The following is a 21,538-nucleotide window of genomic DNA, read 5'->3' on the forward strand; positions in this document are numbered from 1 at the left end:
ACAATCGACGATACGGGGAAACGAATCGTGCCGGCTATAAATGCATGCGCGGCCGTAATGAAGATGCAGCCGACGCGCACCATACGTTGAATGCAATTGCGCATTACGCGACGTAGCGCAAAGCGCGTCGGGGCCGGGGCAGATAATTAGATTATACTTTGCAGTGCGCGTTGGGACCGGGCATTATCGTTATCGTCATGGGAGATGACGGCTGGGGTACGTCGCGGATAATCCCTGTTATTTTCAGTAACGCCGGCAATTCGTCCGACGTTATACTGAGTGCTTGCAAAATTAAAATTCTCTGCTGTTGCCGTTAGAAGCACTTGATGCTACCATATAAGTGGATATACGGTTACATATGGGCAGAAAGTGTGCTTTCTAGACGCAAAATAAAAAAAAATTCTCTTTCGAAATGAACAAAATAAATAAAAATGACCAACGTATGTATATTGCACATGAGATTTATATAACGTATAACGTTACAAAAATTCAGATTAGACTTAGAAAACTATAATTTTTGACAAAGACAAAAATACATTAGCTTTCGCAGTTAAATAAAAATGATAAATCTCGCACTTATATTTTACCTCGAAATTATCGAGATAGAAGCGACAGAAATCAAAACAGGGACTCTGTTAGAATTTCCAGAAATATTAGTTAAATCTTGATTAACTTTAACTAGTGTCGTTTAATACGATGTTTACGTAAACTGTCGCGTCGCGTTTCGGTCAACAGATCCTTGGTTAATGAATGAATTCATTTGATGCACGAGCAAGATGAAAGAGAGACGCTTAAATAAAGTGAAAGTTTGCATAATAATTTTATTTGAGTAACCTGCCAAATATACATAGAAGAGGACCAGTGACGGATAAGCCCGGCTTTGCGCGTCGTTAGATGGAATCGTACGCAAGTAACACGAATCGTCGGAAGATTCGACGGTAGGAAAAATAGTGGATTCTTTTCTCTCGACGCTATCTAACCACCATCCTCTTTCTCAGGAGATTGAACAGGAGTGCTGAATCGCGCCGAATGTCTGGGCGAAGGTACGAAGCGCCGCGGGGATTCGCAAATTCACCGTGAAATCTTCCGCAAACGGAAGTAAGGTAACTCATTTCCGTTTCATCGGGACTTTCTGCGGCATTAAAAGAGCTCGTCTCGCGAGAAAGGGGAATGCGAGGGGTCAGGCCAAAAGGGAGCAAAGAAACCGACGGATTAATTAACGTAACGTAATTACGGCGCGCATTGTGCAGCACGTCGCGACGCTTCGGGGTTACGGATGAAAGGATCAGAAAATTTCAACCCTTTTCATCTCTTCAGGGTTCCAATGTCGCCTGAACACATCGTTATTTAAAGACGCACAAGTAAGCTGAATGTATAATTCTAATATAAACTCGTTTAATATTAATTATTTTGTATTCAATGATATTCAATTACTCGGAATTAACTCTTGCAGTTGTTTTATCAATCGTAAGATTGAACCATTCAATATAATCCCAAAAAGTATCTCTACACCCATAAAAGAAACTTGTAAAATGTCTAAACCTTTCTTTCAATAAAAAAATGTTTCAGGATCAAAAAGTTTGGAGGAACGTAGGCAATGGGTTTTTTTCTCTAGAATATGATAAGCCATCGGTCAAACGACCGTGACTGCTCGCGAATTATTACTAGATGGTACAAATAAATTTGATCGATAGATAAGATTCGCACTGATACGATCGATATGAAAAGAGCGTCGTTCAATATACCTTTCATTAGTCGCTTAAAACTTCTGAATATTTTAAAAATATAAAACGTCAGAAGTTATAAGCGCTCGAATATTTCATATTTTTTAATATAAATATTGTCTCTAAATTATTTAAAAGTATTACTCAAAAATGATTTCACTGTTGAAAGGTATAAAACATATACTATCTAATGTAGCAGCATTAAAAAATTACATCATTAATGTTTGAAAATTCTGCGTGAATAGTTTATTTCAATATTTGAACCGCGTATCATTCAAGCGAGTGAAAAGAGAGAAAACAAAAAAAAATAAATTCTTTATTCAAACATGAAATAAATTTTATTGAATATTATTTCCTGATTACTATTGTGTAAAACGTAATATTTTTAGACTGAGCTAAAATTTACGAGAGAGAATTTAATTTCTACTCTATAATTATCAGAAAATTTTCTCGAACGTAAGTTTTAACTGCACGTCGAGCTAGCGTCACGAAAGTAGGTTGCGGAAAATCGAAGATAACGAAGCACTTGCTGTAACGAAGGTCGTTCACGAGAGTCGATGGCCGGTCTTGTATACACACAGCGGTCCTTGTATCCGGTAACCGAGTCGAGTGCGAGTGCTCGAATTAAGCCGCCACCCTGGGTCGTCCGATTTGTCGAGTGACACGACGATGCTGCCGAGGGAGCGAGCCCTGAGCTTTCTCTCTCGGGCTTGCGGTCCCCGACGAGCTTTATCGAGTAGACCTTTCTCACTTTTCGAGCCGGGGCGGATTTCCGTTCGAATGCACCCAGAGGAAAGAAGATTTACCGAGGCGATCCGGAACCGGCTCGGCAACGGCGGTGGTGGCGGTGGCGGCGGCCTCTTCTTTCAGGGATTACGAAGTTGACTTTCGCCGCTCAGTGTGGCGGTTGTATAAAACCCACTTCGTGTTGGAAGAAGAGATTATTGATTGAAATAGGTCGCCCCGCCGGTGGCCTCCGCCCCCTCAATCCTACTTCTCCATTTGTATTCGCTACTCGCGAAAAGATCCTGTCGTTGTTGACCCGTTTTTTGAAGGATCCGGCGGCTTGACTTCCTTTTTCAGTGGAATTTGCGGAAATACATATAATTCGTCTCTCGGTGTAAAATATATTCATTTTTATAACCCTGCATTTTTCTAAACTGATAAAGATTCCTTTTTTTACTTCGCTCCGATGAGGTGCGTATCTCATCGAAATTCATAATGTTATACAACATCGGACAGAACTTTCTAAAAGCAAGAGACTCGCATATTTTCCTTCATAGATCTTCGGGCTTCTTTTTCTCCGGCGGCAACAGAAATGAAAAGATCTACGAGGTGCACAATCTTATCTGGCATCGATAGATTTAATTCGCCGACAAGTGGATTAAACCGTAGTAAATCTCGGCCGTCCGACAGTCGAAATCAGACCGCTAAATGGATGAGCACTCAAGGGTATCGCTTGACATTATCTCTTTCGCGCGACTTTATCGGTAAGTATATTTACCTAAACTTTCCTTCTGCACCGTTATCGAAATTGGAGCAGTCCGAGCATTCATTTATATTGACATGATTTTATTTACGTATCAACTACATGACAACTACATGATTTCATTTCCATATCATTAATAATATTTTAACGTGATGTATTTATCTTTAATGTGCGTTTTGTATTCATTATAATCTGAACATAATAAATAAGATAATGTTACTAATTAGCCCTGGTCTATGGATAAATGCGCGAGATTAATGCGCGAAATAGAAATTAAATACCAGTCAATTTTCCACGGTTTTCAAAGTGTTGACGTTCTATTCTCGTAAATATTGGAATTTCCACGCTACGGCGAGAGAGACGCGATATCGAAAACGAAATTATATACGATGCAACTTTATCCCGGCATCACGAGTTAGGTTGGCGTTAAAAGACGGGAGGGTGCATCGAGGCGAAGCCGTAAAACCAACTGGAACTGCCATTAATAACTTCGAACGAGAGTGCCGAAGTTTTAATGGAATTAATGTGGCTCCGAGGACTGCTGCTAGCAACGTGCCAACATTGGCCACGTGTGCGGCACGCACGCATTGTGCAACACGAGGAAGCACAATGCATCATTTACGTAATGTCGCTCAACAATGCTCCAAGCATTTTTCATATATCTCTCATCCTCAAAATACGAAAAAATGCAACAATATAATACTAGCCCAAGTTATATCGTTTCGAGTACTTTTATTTGTAAATTCACATTTCGTAAAAATATTATAACAAACATGAAAAATGCATCCTTATCCTTCTATCAAAACATTTTTGCTTTTTAATAATTCCCATATACGATCTAGTAACATTTTTTTTCAATAGCTTATCAAAAGTTAAATAGCGTTTCAAAGCATTTCCATGATATTTTCGATATTTTAAAATTTAGATTAAAGGCGTCTTTCATTGGAAAAAACTCACTGGCACTCAGTGTCTCAGTTTTTGAGTTTTTCAAAAACATGTTCACTAATTCTACCAGTGAAATACGCTTCAAGCACTCAGTGCTGTCAGTGCCAGTGAGTTTTTCCCAATGGAAAACGCTGTAATATAATAAACTGACTTTCAAAGAAATGTAGAATTATAACGTGACAATAACTATATGGTACGTAATTAATTCAATGTTTTAATTAAACAACACGTTACGAACACAGAAAATTTGTCTCAAGAGACAATAGTTGTATTATAGGATATGTAGCTCGCTTGTGCTCGCCAAATTAACGGACGGAAGCCTGATGAAAGATCTAAATGTTCTACCGTTGGGCCCGACCCTACATATCAAAACGTAGTTCCGGATCAAATTTGTCCGCGCGCGTTCCCGGAGGAACGCCACGTCGAAAGTACAGTTATACCGGTTCTCGCAGCTGGAAAGTAGCTGAGACAAAAGTCCGAACAGTTGATCGAGCGACGACAGTGCAGCGCGCAGGCGGGAAATAATCCTGGATCAAATTTGCCGCGCGCTCCCCGGGGGAAAGACGAAATCGCGTGGCGAAGCCGTGACGGAAATAAGTCAGGAATGATTTTCACGCGGCGTGCGCGACGGGCGAACTTTGTTATTCTCGGCTAGACGTACGCGGCTATGTGAATCGGCCTGGCGGGCTCGCACATTATTCCCGATGCGTCCCGCTTGCGGGCACGCGAATGGATTTACTCTACGAGTATTCATGCGATGATTGTTAATATTAATGTTTGCGGAAATGTGCGTCCGCACTATAGCGTACATCGATAGACTACCGAAATTTACACGCGAGGTGTATCGAAAGCGAATTGAAGCTCGCCTGTCAAAAGCGAATTAGTCACCTAAATCCGCCCGTGTTGCCAAATTTAAATAGAGATTTAAATAGAAGTGAATAAAAAGTAGATTGTGATGTCTATCCCTTTTTTTGAGGGCACGAAGGATGCCGGTTGCATTGCGGAAAGAGAGAAAAATGTCCCAAAAAGTTTTGGGAAATAATTCATACAGAAATTTTTTTTATAATTATATTCCGCGGCATTCTAATGGAAAAATCGAAGCGCATTTATATTCAGATACCGAATTGTCTCACAAGACCAGCGAATATCTACAATTTCGTAGCTATTTTGTGAAAATATTGCTTTTCCACCGTCGTGATCCGTCGGTATTAGGGAATAACAGCGCGGAAATAGTAGATTTTCAGACTTTTTTTCGCATTCATTGACGTGCACTTGTTCATGCCCGTTGCGTGCGGAGAATTGCTTTAGCACATATATATATATCGGGGCCTGCCATCATAATAACTCGAAATGGACGTTCGACCGAAATGGCACACGACCGACGGAAGTTTTCCCAACGCTATGACCGCGCCGTTAGCAAATGAAATTTGTTGTTGCGTCGCCACGCTTGCCATTAAAATTATTGCGCACGTCGCGTTGCCCCTCTGCCCGGGAACGATCGGCAAACGATCGATCATAATATCCTCAGAGGGCGTAGCCCGCGAAAAGATTGCAAAGTTTCCTCTTCCTTCGTATTTACAGTTTTCCTACAAACAGCTGGAAATCCTTCCCGAACTTTGGTAATTTATTTCCTTTCTGTCCCTTTTTATCATATAATATATAAAAATTCAATAGCGAAACTTCAATTGTTACTATCATTAATATTTCTTCTCGCGCGTTCGAATATTTCACCACAATTAAATTATCAGCATAAAACTCGAGAAGCAAGATAAATGCTAAGCTAGCTACGCTATTCCTTGATATCTTTCGATACTTCTTACAAATGTCATGGATCTATTTGAAAGAGCTATTGGGGAGAATTTGAAACAATGCGCCATAAATAGGTACGTTCAATTCTACGGATTAATCGCGCTTGTACATCTTTCCAATGCGGAGAGTGACAATGAATTTCCTGATCGGATATACGCGGCGAGGCCGTAACCCTTTGCGCGATTGTTATTGCTGACGTGGCGCCCGCATTGCGTCCACAGCGTCCACGCACGGTCATGAAAGGGAAAAAACTTTAGATAAGGCTGCCGCTTTATGGCGGCATTAAAAACTGGAAACGGGGTTATTTCGTCTTGAAATAACGTCGGGAGAAAACTCGCCGCCGCGACTTCGAACGATGTGCACGCGGCCGTAAAACTGCCAACGGCACAAATGTACGAACGTATATATGTATGTACGTCGCAAATATTCGACATCGCGATCGACGATTCCGATACGTCTGAAACAATTTGAGTGTCGGATCGAGCACCGGGAAACGTCTGCGAATTGAGAAAGACCTTACCCGCCTAGCGAATACAAGACACGAAACCGATGCTCGATTTTCGATACTGCACATGTGAAAGAACGTATCTTATAGCAATTGTTACGCCTTTATCGCCACAAAGAAGCATAAGATTTATGTTTGCAACGTTGGAAACTGTATTTTTGTTAAAATTATATCGGTATCTACTTACTGAAAAATGTCTTGCAAGAGTAATTGATTACTAATTGAGAGTCATAGTTAACGTGAAGAGACGCAATGAGACTTTTAAAGTTGCGAAGGAGGATTAGATCGAATTTTTGACATCAACATTTTACGGAATAATATAATAAGAAGATCCTGATATCAAACAATAAACTTGATTAAGATGGATTATCTGATTGTAGCCGGATTTGTACTTTTCTAGCGATTGAAAGTCTGTCTTAATATTAAATCCGCCGGTCTTCAGGATAGAACTGTCAAGATGCAGGAACTGCTATATCGCACGTGCCTTTCGTTAACGCGTCAAGTCACGCGTCTGTTTTCGGCATTGTTATGGTGTTGCCGTCAGTGTCGTAGGAGATTATCGGCACGACCCCCGGTAAGAGGGCAGAAGTCATCCAATCTCCGAAAGGGAAACTAGTTATACCGTCCGACACGGGTTTGAACTTTGCCACTTCCTGCGAGATACTCCGGGGACATCCAAGGCGAGGGGTCCCAAATGGACTGATTTGAAATTCCGCCGTGCTGCGCGACGCGCGACGCGACGAGGAACGAGAATAGATGTCGTGCGGGAATAAACAAATGTCCCGCGTCGCGCCTCCGATTCGTCTTGTCCGTAATCGACGCGGAAACCACTCCAGAAAGCTAAGCACAGATGCCCGCCACTGTATATTATAGCTTTATCTAGCATGCGACGGAAATGCGAGACTTTCGATCGATCTTTTTGTGACGAGGGGCTTCTGTGGAAGGCGCCCGATGTGCTCGATATATCTCGAATGTACCCGACACTTGAAAGCTGGAGCATCCCACAAATTCAATTTAATGTACAACGCGCGACATTTGCAAAGTGGCTAAAACTAATGACATATTAATTATAAAATTCACAGCAAACCCGAATCGAGTTAATTACGCACATGTCAGGGAATACTAATTAGCACTCTGTGATGTGAGAATGATAAGAGCTGTTCGCGATGTCGCGGTCTGGTGATGCCGGTTGTCACAAACAGAACGTCTGTATTTGTTCTAAAAATATTATACGCAGATAAAACGACGACTACGGATATATATGGAAATTCCTAATCAAATGAAATTTGCTCAATTTACATACGTCCTTCGCATCGCAATCGGTATTTGATAAGGGCGGATAGTTGTTGCGAGGGTGGCTCCCTGTCGCGCGCGCACTTCAACCCCGCCCTCGGGTCGAAATATAAACCGCGGTTTTAAATTCCACTTTTGTTAGCCGCGAGAACACAACGGGGACGTCACGGGAAATTCAATCCCGGCTCTTTATGCCGCATTGCATCGCGTCGACTAAAAGCATCCACCGCACCGCGTGACGACGGTTTGTTTTACGAACGGGATCACTCAACCTCCAAGCCTCTCAGTCTCCGCGGCAACGCTCCAGCCGACATCCTTTCGTTTTTCTACCACCCATTAACCACCCCCTTTTCGTCCGCGATGCCACTTTGGCCGTGTTAACCGCGCAACGTCGCTCACGCAGATCTTCGCGATCCTACGGCCGTGAGCCAAAAAATGTCGCGACTCCGTGGACAGACCTGCCGCCCGCGGAGACGTGATGAGAAAGAAGAAATTGGAGCATCCATATAAGTTGGCGTCGGGGATTCTTGCGAACGGTCAAGAAGGCATTCTATCGTAAAATAAATCAATACCTTGGACTTCTAGGGCAAACAACGTTATTCCGGGACACGGAAAGAAAGAGCGAAGAAAAATATAGGAAGTGTTTTGTGCGTTTGCGAATTGTCAAAATTCGACAAGCCGTTCTCGGAATGGCGAACAGCGAATCTGAACCAGGAGAGGGAACACGATTGATCGTAGCACAAAGTTAAATCTTTCATATAAAATGCTCGGTATAGTCAGATACGGAATATTCTTTTAATCCCAAGTTAAAATTAATTACTTTATCAGAGCATTGAAACGAGTTCGTTCTGACTTTCGTTATTAAAGTGCGACCCACCAATTAATGACAGGATGCGTTGAATTGGATCTATTGGCAAGCTCTTTAGTCGCTACCGCGGTATTTTCTCTCATTTTCCGCGGGAACTCCAATTAACAGGTCTTCATCGAGATCGTACGCTAGCCAGTTCGAACTTTGTCAATTGAAGCATAGTTATCAGACCTAAATTTTTCGACGTTTGAATCTCACTTCTTTCAGATTCCCAAGTTACGATTTTTTGTTTCCAAAATTTCGCCCGGGTCAAACCTGATTAAAATTTTCGCAATTTCGCCGTCAACTCATTATATAATTGACCAACACAATTGCATTTGTATTCGTATCTAAACAGAAATTATTCACAAAACTTCATTAACGAAGATTTAAATTAGTTATAACGCTCTGTCGGTGCACAACATTGTTTTGAAATAATTAATCCACTCTACCAGTATTGGCGTGAAGCAAAATATATAGCAAAACGAAGCTCGCGTCGCAATCGCACGATAATGAGCGGCACGCTTCCATTATTTCGAACAAAATTATGTCGATCTAAATGCAAACGTTTGAAACGCCGAAACAGAATGAAGACTGAAACGAGGCCAATGCAAGACTAATTAATAATTTTGTCGTTACATATTACAAATACGTACATTTCCATAACGATATTGCTCTATACGCTCTATTCACCATTTTTAATAAATGATAAATTAATCTTTCTTTTGTCAATATTTTCTACTATTATAACTATTATAATTTAACATGTATTTCCGGCTTATTTAATATTAGCTTAAGCATCTAATTGACACAATTATACTAGCAACTAAATACAAAAATTCCCTGCAAAATGATACGGAATATCTTGCTCAAAGCAAAAAAGTCAGCTTCGGAAACGTGCTTGAGCTTCAGTCACACCTTTCGATATCCTATCCGGAAAAAGGAAGAAATATATCGTGTCTACTTCGCAGGAGGAAGAGAGAAAGAGAGAGCGACTTCGAGCGCGTATCGTCATGCGTGAAAAGAGATGACGGGGGATCGTATCTGCAATATGTATGTTATATATACGCGCGTTCGTCCGATAAAGACACCGTTCAAGAGTAAGGAAGAACATTATGATGAATTGCTTTACATAAAATGGCCCCGGAGTGCAGCTGGCAACGTATATCCGGAACCAAAAAGGTACTCCGAAACGTGACTCCGCGCCGAGCAACATTTCACATCGGACAGAAGATGTTCCCGGCCATAAAGCCGTTACTAGTTCTCCCGGACGAAATGCCCTTCGAAGAACGAAGAGTTCTCTCGACTTCGTCGAGGATCGAGGAAATGTTCCCGCCAAAGAAAGACTAGTTACTGAAACCTCTAGTTACCATACATCCAGGCGTCTCGGACAGCCCGGGGGTGAAGCTGCCTTACTCTCCGTACGTGAGGCAAGTTTCGAGGTACTGGGATACGAAGTACGGTACGCCCTTGGCAAGCAAAGTTCAATTGGATAGCTCCGGTGAGTAATCGATGGTATCGATAGTGCCCTGGATCACAGAGCGGGAAGCGCATGTTAGACAATCTCGACACGAGTTACATGACGTCTCTCGGTAACTTATCCCCCTCGTATCGACATGCGGCGGTTCAATCTGAGTAGGCTTATTCCTTCGCTGGACCCCCTTCGGCGATTAATGATCCGTTTAACGTCATTGTGAGCTCACGTGTCTCGAAGAATCTTAGAACTTGAATACAGAATTATAGTAGTGAATCTCCGCGATCGAAGTTCTCCGATCGCCCTTTCACCCAGCTGACCGTATTACCGTACAAATTTCGACTGTCTCTGCAGAATCCATTCGAAGATCTGAATCTTTCATAGGTCACTCACTATCCCGGCGCGCAGTGATAGACCTCTTCCGAGCTTTTTGAGTCAACTCGTAAGAGTTTACGTCAATTTCTCGCGTGCGCGCTTTTTTCTTAAACTCGACTTCTGTCATAACGCCGTGATATCGTCGGCAGAAATGACGCGGATAACAGCGAAACGGATAAAAACTTTATTACGAGGCGGCGCGGTCCGTAAGCGTTTTGCGGTTTACACGCGCTACAACGCCACGCCGCCTGAACGCGAATGTACGATTAATTAAATTGCATTTTGCTGCCAGCGGATTTCGCGTCGGTGGCGCGTGACCCGACTACGGAATGCCGCCTCGGCAAAGTTCCCGATGGCAAACAATTAGTCGCATCGATCTACACACGGAGGTAACGGGGCGCGACGTAATCGCACGCGAGATAAGATTTTTCGGCACGTGTGCGCAAACACACGAACGGCTGTGTGCACTCGAGTTTGCGCGGAGCATAACGGCCGGTTATCCCCGAAATTATTTGAGATATCAACAAATTTCTATATGTTTGTTCGAAATATATAGTATAGACGATTTCATATATTTCTATATTCCTATGATGAAGGTTTATAAGAAAACATTCCGAATAATCATGTATTATATGTGGCAGGACTATGAGTTTCTATATTCATAGTATATTTATTAGCTGCACTAAATTATATAATACTATACATGAACAAAAAGTTAAAAACAGTAATTCTTAGCTGCATTACAATTTATTATAAAAATTATCAGTAATTGCACAATGCAAGAAAATTTCTTACGAAACAAATTTATATATAGTATCTTTATAGTTGATATAATTTTAGTAATTAATATGATACATTTTATTACAAATGTACAAAAGACTTATAGCAAATTTTTACAAAAATAGGATTTACCTTTATTGACTCTAGTGACTACATTGTACGTAAAATAACCCGGATCAATATGTAGCTGTTGTGTTTGTAATTAGATAACCGCAGTAGCATAATTACTTGACCATATTTATTTATGCGTATTCCTATGACATATCGAAACCAAGACTAACAATTTAAATCGCTTTTAGTACAAGTTAATCCTCTGGAAATGCGTCCGCGTCGTAGCGCATTATCATGAAACGTATGCCGACGCAAAACGCGCAGGCGTTTATGGAATCAAGCGGTTTAATCAATTTACAGCAATTTCATTATCGTCCGCTACTCCGCGGTAAATTAATTATTTGTGATACCGATTTAATTGGGCCGCGATAAAATCGTCCATTAATTTATGCGCGCGAGTACTTGGCCGCGCTCGCCGGGACAGTCGTTGCGTACGACACGAGGGAGAACAAATCCGGACAAGTTCTGCGAAGTTTGCGAGACTCGAAAAGATACACACCGATTGTTAGTACGGGAACATTACGCTTTTTCCTGGAAGATCTGGGAGTAAACTAGCACAGTTAGGAAAGACAACATTCAAACGAAATCTTTTTATTTCAAACGTATGCAAAAGTTTATTCGCGTCATTACTGATAGATTCCATTTCGAATTTAGTACTTCCTCTCTCACGGATGTATATTCCGTAGAGACTACAGATAACAGCTAGAATCAAATTTGGTATCAAATAGCGGCGATTAGCATTAAAATAGAAGCGCTGAGTCGAGGCGAGAATACGCTCCGTTATCGCGAGATACACGCTGCCATGCAATAACGTTGTCTACTTGGCTGGAAATGAAACCAAAAGGAAGATGACAAAGAGAGTGAGAAAGCGGCGTTTTAGCTACTTTCGCGTTACGGCCGATTTTATATGCCAAATAGAGAGAGAGAAGAGAGAGAGAGAGAGAGAGAGAGAGAGAGAGAGAGTGTGTGTGTGTGTGTGTGCACGAAGGTTGCTGTAACAAGATAGTATGTAACAAGATCATATAATGAATGCTAAATATTAAAAATCAACAACCGGTAAAAGAATATAAATTATTGTCGATCGCAACAACTGCATGACGTTTGATAAACTTGATTTTATAAGACGGTAAAATATTTTCCAATTAATATAGATAAAAATATCATTTATATTTTTGTGATGAAAGATCTTTGTCATCTGAGAAATAATATTAACGGTCGTCAATCTAATAGTTTTGTTGAATTTTTTTTCGGAAACAGATGCTTTATTTTGTTTGCACAATAAATTTACTGGCGACGTCGATGCTTTGTGTACGGATCGAACGTCCCAAGTCCCAACATACAGGAGACCATTTTGGAATAGCTATATTTAGTATCTATAAGCTACATGGGGAGAAGTCGAACGATGAACTCACTAAGGAAAAGTGAGTGGCGCGATCGAATGTTTGCGTGGAGGAAGGAAAGGGACAGATAAATTAGGCAGAGAATCGGCGATGTGTAAGAAAAACGAGAAGAGAATACCAAAGAAGCGCGGACGTTCACATCAATGGCCGCCGGAAACGCACAGAAGAACTCAAGCAGAACATTTGTATGAAAATAGATCGAAAAAAGCACTTAATATATATCTTTCATGTAAATTGTGTTTTTATATTATATTTATGGATTTAAGAAGCGCAACAACTTTTCAAAGCCAATAATATATTTTAATTAAGTTAATTTAATAAATTAATTACATGCTACCTAGATCTTTAAACTTGTACTACTGTATATAAAAAACATCTATTTTGGACTCTATTCGAGGATATTTGGAAATCGGAGGGAAACAGTCTCGGCAAATTCATTGTTGAAAGCACACCGAGAAGGACGCAGCATTTTTCTTCGTGCCGGAAAAGTTTCTATTCCGCCACGAGTCCACAGGGAAGAGCCTAACGAGATCGCCGCTCTTTGTTCCTGTCGCTGTCCTCGCGGCTGTGGTGTCCGGAGGTCTCCATTTGTAACTTTAAATTCGCGACTGACAGCATATTTCAGACGTGGCGTAGAATGAATGTAATATGATTACATCGTACGTAAGGCGAACGCGGAGGGTAGAATTCGAGACTCGAGACGGCGACGCGGGAACTTCTTCATAACTGTACCCAGTGCTGCCTTAACCATTGGACTGAATGGCTTATAGCCCCCGGGATTCAACGCTTAGAGCGCCTGGGAGCCCCACACAACACACACCCTCGTGATCCTCTCTCATCCACCGTTAGCTAAAAAAAATTTATTCTAACAAAATTCGACTGTTTCATCTATCTCATTCAAAGGCACTTTTATACTATTAATTAATAAAAAATAGATTTATATACTTATTAATCTTATAAAGCTATCTATAATATTCACAAATTTCGCAATATTCCCTTTATATATATCAACGATCGGAATTTTAAATTCACTCCTTCTAAAAGCACCACCATTTACTTTAGAATGCGAATTATACTATCGAAGCAAGTTTTAATTTAACTGCGTCTGCTCTTGACTATTCGAGATTTAACGCTGAGGAATTTTCTGGCGTAGCTGCCGTTTTATCATATTCCAGTTATTCTAGGTTTCTCAACACGACCGTTAATTCAGCTACTTTCGCGGTCTGAACTCCCGTCAAATACTTTAAGAGACACCGTGTTATACCTGATAGAGATTTTATCTTCTAATTTCCATGTCGAAAACGTTGTCTACGCGATAGGTGCTTTTTAGCCGTCATATTACGTTTGGATAAATACTATGTCAAGTTGTAAAATTTCAGCTATTGGAAGAATCTCGAAATAAAGACACTTATTTATGAAACCACGGGAATTTTACTGCGAGCATGAGTCTAGTAGAACTATGCGAGAATCGCAGAAAGCTTGCAACTGTCGACTTATATGACTCCTATAATTTCACGTTATTATTTTATAATTCGAAAAAAGTTTTTGAAAATATTCAAATCAGGTAATATCCATCTAATAAACTTGATTCATCAACCGAGTTTTCTGTGAATTTCCCAATATAGTTTGAATTGTTTGATAGGTTATTGTTATCATAGGAGAACACACGTTTTGTGCTTTAAAGATATCAAATTCTGACAATAAATGTAATAGAATATTAGATATCTACACAGACAAGAGCAAGAGAGAGAAACATAAAACCCTTAGTTTAGAACAAAAAGCAAAATTTAAAAAAATCGATTTATTTCTTTTCTCTCCTATCAGTGTATATCTTTACACCTTTTTACTAATGTATATGCACATTTGTGTGTGTATTAAAGCTGTTATCTCAAATATGCGATATCGTAAGTGATAGCGATATCGTCAAGATCTACGTTCATAAAAAAAATTTTAGCTTGACATCATTTAGGAGATAAGCTTATAAAGTTATGACGTAAAGATGCAGGACATCCTGTTCCGGAGATTCAGAGGTGAATTTTTACACACTGCAGCCGCCCGATCTCGTGTACACGAATCAGCTGGTATAAAATACCTAAATACCTTTGCCGTCAGATATTTTTTTTTCTCCCTGACACATAGAGCGGCTTTTCACATTGTCGCGCCTCTATAGCGACAATTTTATTTGCGTTTTCCGCGATCTATCTCACTAAATCGCTAATCCTGACCCCCGCCGTCTGTCGTGTCGACTTTTTACGTCGAACGAACATCTCGTTTTAATCCGCGCCGCGTCGCGAACCGCCTAACACTATTTCATCCGTCCGCCGAATTTGTCGTCGGAAGATTCTTTACACCGAGCTATACACGACGTGGAAAATATGAACGAAGAGCGAAAGGTTTGAGCTGCGGTCTGGATATGGTGGGACATTTTTCACCTCGGCTCACACGACCACAGCAGAATGAATAAGTGAACTAAAAATCTTGATATATACTTGATCCGTACAAGATACTTTTACGATTCTTCTTCTTTTAGCTAAACCGTACAAACAACTCACATAATTCTGTTACTTTAGTACGAAACGACAATTTCATGACAATTACAATGATTTTTGGTTATAAGTACTATATAGATTCGGAATTTGCATACGCGATTTTCGACAAAATTTCGCATTATTACACGGCGCGTTAATATTCATAGTAAATATCCGCTCGCATCAAAATCGACGAGTTATTATCGACTCGCTGCACGTATTTGACAATTAAAACTCTTTTCTTCGGCGCTCGTCATAATAAACGAGGGAAAACAGGTGTCGCCATCATGTTTGTGTGATGTAACTCTAATAAACGTTGTTACTGGCATGTCGCGAAATATATAAATAAAGCTCGCATACATTTTACAGCGCGGGCGCAAATTCGTGTGCGGCCCATTCGCGCATAAATCATCTCACACAGTTGTCCGATCCGAGTGTGCGCGACATACCACGACACTGTAGAAAAGTCGTAAAACAATTGCGATAAAGCTCATCCGGCGAATCTAATCTCGAAGCAACAATAAATCGACCGGCATTTATGACCCTCGCGTGTACATGACAAAATCCATTAAATTCCCTGAAGCCTGCGTGCGTAAAATTCAGATCTCACGTCTGAAAATTTCCCGGTGGGAAGAATGGTGCAATTCAAAAATCGCCAGTCTTAAGTTATTATTGTATTTCTGCGGTAAAATCATCTCTTTGCGCTACCAGACAAACGTTTTTAGTTAACTTCCGTAATTTATGACCACAGTACATACACATGCATGCACTCAGCAAGCACACACCGGTTTTCAGTTACTATCGCGCTGCTTCTACAACGCGAGCAAACTACTGGTGGAGTTTCTACTTCACATACTTGATAAATAGCGTGTTCTTTTCGAAAATATTGAGCAAATTTAATTACCATGTTACAGAAGATTACAAATTGTTAAATATGTTAAGTACGCTTGGATTTATAAACTTATTAATGACCTTATAATTAAGAACATTAAAAATTCTATTGATTTCACCATTGGAATTATTTGTTGAGATTCTTTTCGTAAATATCAGAGCAATAAACGTCATTTTTGCGGAATTGCATCATTGATCAATGAGGCAGCTAACCGCTGCGCTGAGGGACACTCCGTAACACGAAAGGGGCAAGTAAAGACAGACACGGTTCGGATGGTAAGCGGGGAAAATCGTCGGTGGCCCACGGGGAAATATTATGCAAAGTGGGAAACAGATGCACGACTCCCGCGGGCGCGATGCTCCTATTTTTCGTTTCCGTCGCGAGTCGAGGCGAGTCGTATCCTTTTTAACCACGGTTGGTTACAAAACGAACAAAAAAAAAACGACGGAAGGGCCTTCGCGAGACACGGCTGGGTGGCCGACTTTTCGCGGCTGAGATTCTCGTGGCCCTTTTCTGCCAAGATTTCCTAAGAGAACTCTAGAAAATCTCGAAGGACGGTGGAATTTTCGCGTCAAGACGTAAACAACGCGATTTTTGCCCGCGCATCTCTCCCCTGGGATTCCTATTTCCTTTTTTCTCATCTTTCCGCAATTCGCGCGGAATTTATAAATGTAAAACGTACGTATAATAATATATTTCACAGTTTATGACTTTTACCGATAATGCTGCGCGCACATTAATCGTTGTTTCTTGGTACGCGTTGTTCGTGCAATTCTCTTATCGCGAATGTATAAATCCTCGTCGGAAAATGTTCTCGCCGATTTGCAGTCTCGCGGCGAGCGTGCTGGCAATGCCGAATGTCTTGGCGCGAACGGAATTACACCGGTGAATCGGCACATTTTTTGCCGGGAGAAAAGCGGGACACTGAGTTTAGATGCAATACGGCGCCACACAGGTCTATTCGTAAATTTATATGAAATACCTGCAAGGTTTTATTAGAGAGACAACGCTCCCGCTATTGCGCTTTATTGCTTGTGCGTGATAGCGAAAGAGCGAGAGAGCGAGAGAGAGATAGAGGGTAGAGGGAGAGGGAGAAGCATGCTCTCTAAAATATTCATAACTCAAGATCATCCTTAACCCACTAATTGATATTCCGCGCATCTGGAACTCGCTGTGCTAACAGGTGTGCAAGTCTGAGGCTCCTTTCACACCGCGTCCACATGTAATATCGATTCTCCTCTCTCTCCCATACATATCTATACGGCAATAATATGCGGCGCTGTCGATAACATTCCTTTCGAAAGCGATGCACGTCTTGCATGCGGGTGCATACTAATCCGAAACAAATCCGGGACAGACGCTTTAAACAAATATATCTTGCCCGTTCGCTCGAAAGTTCAGACAGCGATCCCAACCCCTCTGTAAGTTGCAATATTGATATGCTATAGCAGCATAAATTTGTAGCGTTCTCAATATGTATTTTAATTAGGCAACTATCTTTTAAGCAGTTGGTAAAACTAAAATTTTTCGACGGTTGTCCTTTATGCTCTCCTATTCTTTTCACATTTTGCTGATCTGCATTTTTCTTTAGCAAAAAACTTAATATTATCCAACGGTTTTCCTTCAATTCGTCTGTTTACCGCCGAATCAGATCCATCAGCTGGAAAGTGAATCCAAATACTCGCTTTTTCATCTCAAACGCGTATTTGATATTCGATATTCGAGCGATGACCCCGCGATTCGAGAGAACGTGAGCGAAATCTTTCCCGATGTTGTCGCGCATACGCGTATGAACGACTGAAAGTGAGAAGGCGTGCAAGTGAAAAAAGAAAAAAAAAGAGTGAAAGAAAAGCCGAGAGGGAGCAGAAGAATACGAGAAAGACTACGAAGGGAATATGAGTAGATAACGAAAAATGTTCCTGCCATCTGCTCGAGCAGACTTTTGCGAGCGAGAGGGACTTCAAAATCACTTTCACGAGGGCCGGCTCCGCAGGCGGTCGCATTCGGCCCGGAAATTTCATTTTCATAACTTACAAGACGGCAGTTTGTCTCCTGATGTGTCGCGGGGATATATCCTTTGCTATTTTCCCGAGCACGATGAGTCGGAGAATGTTACTGGATCGAGGCAAATTTTTATCGCGTTATCCAGCGTCTTCGTTCGCGATTCCACGCGAATGAACAGATTTCGTTTTAATATATATTTCTGACGAAACTGATCGAAGTCTAGAAATATATTAGTTATTTTATAGCGACATATTTTCTTTCAAAGGGTTATTATAGTCAACTTTCTAAACTATTGCACGGCTCCGAGCGAAAACGAAGAGATCTATGAAGGCCATCTATCCATTATCATAAATTCCGAACTGAATCTCTACAATTAGGTCTCTTCCGCGTTACTAACGGCAGCGAGGACTGAAGCTGACATAGTTTATATTCGAGGTCCAGCAGTCTCTACGATCGTAATTACTAAAATCTATAAAGTTCTTTCGCGACGATGGTTTAACTTCTCTGCATAAATCGTAGAGATTTCGTTTAAAATTAATTACATAGACGAAATTATCACATAAAAAAATGTATAAATGTCCAAAGATATTTCATAGAAAAGTTAAAAATTCAGTATGTAATATAAATGCGATATGTATATTAGCTAAGCGTTTTCATTAAGTGAGAATATTTTTTTCATTACATATGCGCGTTATAAAGCGCAATTATCTGCTATCCTTGATCGCGCAGCAGCTTCGATGTGATAACCACTGTTCTAACCAATCATTTATCTTCCTAATACCTTAATCCGTTCTACAGCCAGATTAATATAGATACATAATTATGCCTGCCATAGACTCTCAATCTCAAATAACGCCGGCTAGTGATCGCATCGCGTACGTCCATCGATAACGAATCTACAATTTGACAAATGACGAAATGTAGTCGTCGTATTTGATTGACACCGTTGCAGTTGTGTAAGAATGCATATCGCGGATGCAAAAAACGAAAGTCATTTGGTCCTCGACCAACGTAAAACCGAGGTCGACCTCGTGCGTCTTTTCAATTAAAGCTAAAATCTGGGACACGTTAGACGAGGGTTGCAGTTGCCGAGAGACCTGGAGACGGATGCAGGATAAAAGAGCGTGATATGGGAGTGAAAGATAGACAAATAGAGAAGAAGAGAGAAAGAAAGAGAGAGAGAGAGAGAGAGAGAGAGAGAGAGAGAGAGAGAGAGAGAGAGAGAGAGAGAGAGAGAGAGAGAGAGAACGAAAGTTGAAGAAAAGTTCCGCGATACAGCGAGAAAAAGACAGAATAAGAACGAAGAGACGGAAAAAAAGACGCGCAAGGAGCTTGAAAGATTTCATGTCGGTTTCCTCTTTTCTTTTACCAACTGCCTTTTCTCCCTTCGCTGACGGCAGCCTCGTGCCGGATTATTTTCCACCTTCGAGCATCCCGAAAGACCCCCGTGCACGCGGAAGATACTGGATTCTGTATCGTTTAGGATAGAGAAAGAAGAAATAAAGAACGTCGAGCGTGCGACCGGCTTTAGCTTTAGCTTCGACTCGCAACGGAATCAGTTTCTTTCTTCGAGAAGACGTTAAACAGCGGAAACGCGAGTCTCTTGTCAAATGTATTTATTAAATAACTTAATTCCAGTATCGCGATTTTAGAAAAAGAAAAAAGAAACGAATCTTGTCAAGCCGACATTAAAAATTATCCCTGATAGAGCACATAGCGATAAATAGCGTTGTGTCGTTTAAAATAATTTTGCTTCTCACTGATCTTATTTTAAAACGACAAATGTGGAACGTCTCTAATATATTCCAGTTTCGCATTTATATAATATTATATCGCATGTGTATGTCAGAGAGAGAATTTTACGAATTTTATATACTTGATTAAAAAGAACTAATCCCTTTTCAATTGTTCCAATGTTGCAAAAGCGACATAAATAGCTGCCTACTGTACACCGAAAGACAACGAAGCTTATTATAGAGATTTAGCGTTTCCAACGTTTCAGGCTTGACTCGAAATTGTAATGTCATTTTCGTACACGCTTTGAAACGAAGGATCGTGTCTGCATAATGCCATGCAAGCTCGCCAAAGCTAACTTCACGAACATCAAAAGACTCAACTTAGCCTCCCACCTTTATGTACCTATTCTGTCGCAATATGCCAAATAACATGCCGCGGAGGAAATCACTCGGTGCATAATATTTCTAACGAACACTCTCGTTGTTCTCATGAAACAACATTTCTGTATCTCATAAATCTTTCACTCTATCAAAATTTAGCAAAACTAAGCAATTCAAGATTCTATTACACCATAAAGGAAATACAATCGAATTTAGAAATTCAGAAATCCTTTTTTGAACTGTTTATAAAAATATATAATATAAGTAAACGTTTAAAAATACCTACATTTAATTTGACAAAATTAATCATACAAAAGCATTAAATATTGAAATTTTCTAGAATTTTAAAGTTTGATTTTACCTCAACGTTATCTTGCGTCTCTTTCAATTCTATATACAGTACCTTTATGAAATCGTAATGTACTGATATTAAAAATTTCTCGAGAAGTGTCAACATTTTTGCGTGCAGTTTATCAGTGTGCAAATCCGAATGCACTTGTTTTCTCGTACATGCAAACAGCAACGACCCCTTTTATCAGATAACCGGGTCCAAAGGTCGTATAATCTCGAGAAGATGTTTCATGAATGAGCGGCTAAAGCACTCGCTGCGGCGTTTCGCGACCGTAAAATCGTTTCAATTTGACGGAATGGACGGCCGTAGCCAACGAACGACGACAGTATTTCCAGATTAAGGCGTAATCTGCGATCACGCAGAGGCGGTCTGTTCGATCCGCGGGTGGGTTTCCACTCGTTACTTATCGGGATTTCGTGCCGTTTGCCCCGAATTCCCGATGTGCCTTGATTTTTCCAGATTTTGCGCGCACGTCGTCGCCCCGCGTGAATAAAACGGCACGAATGAAAAATGTTTTTGCTCGACACCGGACCGAATCGCCCACAGCGATTTGCCCGAGGAGAGCAGTATCTTTAAACTCTCACGTCGAGCGCGTTGATCTTTTCGTGAAAATATTTTTGTAAAATTCATCGCGATGCATCCGCGCGCGTCTTGCAAATATTGTCACATTTCGTAAATGCTTTCGCGAGTCTTTCCATAACGCCGCGTAGCAGGCGAGAAAATTGTTATTGTTGCCATTGGCTTTTTCAGAGATGAGAATTTAGTCCGGAATAAGCTGCACTTGTGTTCGCAATACATGTTTGGACAGTTTATTGCAACATCGCCACGCGAGAAGTAGATATTCCATCGTTTTTGTCATCTTACAAACGAATTTAGTTTTGCTTGCTACGAAA

This window comes from Temnothorax longispinosus, chromosome 11 (genome assembly GCF_030848805.1).
Source record: "Temnothorax longispinosus isolate EJ_2023e chromosome 11, Tlon_JGU_v1, whole genome shotgun sequence".
In the NCBI taxonomy this organism is placed as follows: Eukaryota; Metazoa; Arthropoda; class Insecta; order Hymenoptera; family Formicidae; genus Temnothorax; species Temnothorax longispinosus.